The following is a 3,070-nucleotide window of genomic DNA, read 5'->3' on the forward strand; positions in this document are numbered from 1 at the left end:
TTAATTTGGTTAATAGATGTATCTTTGAAAGATGAATAAGGATGTTATTAAGCTGGATATATGATAATTTCCATGGTGAATACAATCGAAGGTTCCTATTTACCTTAACAAGATCTTCCCAGCAAGCTAAATTAATTGTACTAACTAGCAAATATTCATATTAATAGTAGTTATGCCTTCAGTGTAGCTCAAAACTCTAGAATATTGTGGAAGCAGTGAGGCTTCTTAACTTTCTCAGGGTAATGCATAAAGAATAGAAAATAAGTTGCAGAATTATGAGATGTCATACAGAAATTTAAACAATTGGCAATTATTAAAATTCCAGAACATTCTAAAACTGCCACCATGAAATCAAAATAAAATCAGTTAGCTAATGCTATATCTAGAAAGGTAGTACTAAACAGCCAAATTAGCTAGACCTGAAAATGTTTCTTGCTTCTTATTAAATCAATTAAAGACACCTTGTTACAGTTCTAGTGGACAGCAGCAGCTGAAGAAAAGAGGATATGGCAATAAAAAAGGGGAACTTTTGACCCAGACAGATATGGTCCCAATCAGAAACCAATCTTGTCTATAGTGACTCAATTACCTATATTTTAACATGTACGTAGGTTAACACATTGGATTCCTAAAAAGATGATTTTATAAAGTAAACAATATTGCTGGAAACTTTCTCCTACTGTAGCTCATAAAGTGTATAGCAAATCCCTACCTATCCAAACATAATCCTGGAAACCACAGGTCCCAAAGACATTTCCCACTTCCTTTAGATCCATTTGTGGCATGGCAATTGGATTTTATCCAAATGCCACTATCTCAAGAATACAAATGTGTGTTAGTTATAATTTTCATGTTATTTTCACTGGGTTGAGGCATTAAATTGCAGGAGATCAACAGTTTTATTGGAAGATAAATTTTTATTAGGAAAAATTAATTCTCAATTGGGAAATTTTCTTTGACTTACAAGGACCGAGGGACTCATTTTACTGTGCAAACAATGTAATTCGTTTGTAATATTTGGTTTATTCTACAGTATTTTTCTTATGCTTATCACCCCATGATAAAGGTAGAACATACAAATGGTACAATTAAAACTTAACTAGGTAAATTTTCAGAATATTTTAAATCTTTCTTGGCCAAAAACTCTCTGTATGGTCCTCCTCAACCTGAAATCTACTTGTTTTGGTAAACACATAGATTTTCTTCTTATTAAATAGTCACTGATAACCTGTGTATCTAGATAAAAGAACATATAGATCAACCTTACTAAAAGGAGATATTCTGCATTATCATCATCAAGAACATATTCTAGTTTCTAAGGATCATGTCTGCAAGTCAGGATTCCTGATCCAGAGACAATGGCCCCTATGGAGTGGAGCCTGAAGGTGTCATCAAGAGTAACTGGAATGAGATTGTTGATAGCTTTGATGACATGAAACTCTCAGAGTCCATCCTCCATGGCATCTACGCATATGGTTTCGAGAAGCCCTCTGCCATCCAGCAGAGAGACATTCTTCCTTGTATCAAGGGTTATAATGTAATTGTTCAAACCCAATCTGGATCAGGAAAAACAGCCACTTTCACCATATCAATTCTGCAACAGATTGAATTGGACCTAAAGGCCACCCAGGCCTTGGTTCTGGCACACACTAGAGAATTGGCACTGCAGATACAGAAGGTAGCCATGGCTTTAGAAGATTACATGGGTGCCTCAGCCATGCCTGCACTGGGAGTACCAATGTGTGTGCTGAGGTGCAGAAGCTGCAGATGGAAGCTCCTCATATCATTGTGGGCACTCCAAGCTGTGTGTTTGATACGCTTAACCAAAGACACCTGTCTCCCAAATACATCAAGATGTTTGTACTGGATGAAGCTGATGAAATGTTAAGTCATGAATTCAAGGACCAGATCTATGATAGATTCCAAAAGCTCAATAGCAACATCCAGGTGGTTTTACTGTCAGCTGCAATGCCTTCTGATGTGCTTGAGGTGACCAAGAAGTTCATGAGGGATCTTCTCATCAAGAAGGAAGAGTTGACTCTGGAGGGTATTCACCAATTCTACATCAATGTGGAATGAGAGGAGTGGACGCTGGATACACTGTGTGACTTGCACGAAGCCCTCACCATCACCCAGGCAGTCATCATCAACACTCAAAGAAAGGTTGATTGGCTCACTGAGAAGATGTATGCCCGAGATTTCTCCTTCTCTGCTATGCATGGAGATATGGGCCAAAAGGGATAAGATGTAATCATGAAGGAGTTACACTCTCGCTCTAGCAGAGTATTGATTACCACTCACCTACTGGCCAGAGACATTGATGTACAGCAGGTTTCTTTAATCATCATCTATGACCTTCCCACCAACAGGGAAAACTATGTCTACAGAATCAGTTGGAGTGGATGTTTTGGCCATAAAGGTGTGGCTATTAATATGGTGACAGAAGAAGGCAAGAGGACTCTGTGAGACATCGAAACCTTTTATAATACTTTCAATAAGGAGGTGCCCCTCAGTGTTGCTGACCTCTTCTGAGAGGGACTGGCCTGCCACCTCACCCCAGCCAGAGTCCAGTCCTTGTGGGGCTAGGAAGAGCCAGAGGGGCAGGGGAAGGGAGTCAGGAGATGGATATCGTGTAATTTTTTTCTTTTTTTACTTTGAGTAAATGTCACTTTTTGAGGCACACATACAAAAAATTAACCAGCCTATTAATAAATTAGTGGCATTCATTTCACAAGTGCCCTCCTGAGAGATGAAGACTTCAAAGACCACAACTGATGACCAGAAGAGTTTGTCCGTTGGAAAAGACATCAATTAAAAACTTTCTTCAACTTTGTTGGAAGAGAGCTTATCAGGTGCCCAACTGCAAATGGACATAGGGACAGCTGCCATTATCTCTGACACTTTTCTCCACCTACAGTACAGATCCAAGAAAAACATCTTGAAGATGGGAAGCCACTGACATCAGAGATAGACAGCTACCCCAAGACATCCACAAGGCCTGTGTACCTACAATTTGATGTCGAATTTTATTAGTTTGATTGTCTTCACCTGTCTGCTAATATTAGTCATA

The 3,070-nt window shown here is 39.0% G+C and overlaps 1 pseudogene; it reads left to right on the forward strand.

The window, feature by feature from the left end:
- The first annotated feature begins 1,324 nt into the window (after positions 1 to 1,324).
- On the forward strand, positions 1,325 to 2,532 carry LOC119043934 (eukaryotic initiation factor 4A-I-like; annotated as a pseudogene).
- The last annotated feature ends 538 nt before the right edge of the window (positions 2,533 to 3,070 follow it).

This window comes from Artibeus jamaicensis, unplaced genomic scaffold (genome assembly GCF_021234435.1).
Source record: "Artibeus jamaicensis isolate MK-2021 breed Jamaican fruit bat unplaced genomic scaffold, CSHL_Jam_final contig_332, whole genome shotgun sequence".
In the NCBI taxonomy this organism is placed as follows: Eukaryota; Metazoa; Chordata; class Mammalia; order Chiroptera; family Phyllostomidae; genus Artibeus; species Artibeus jamaicensis.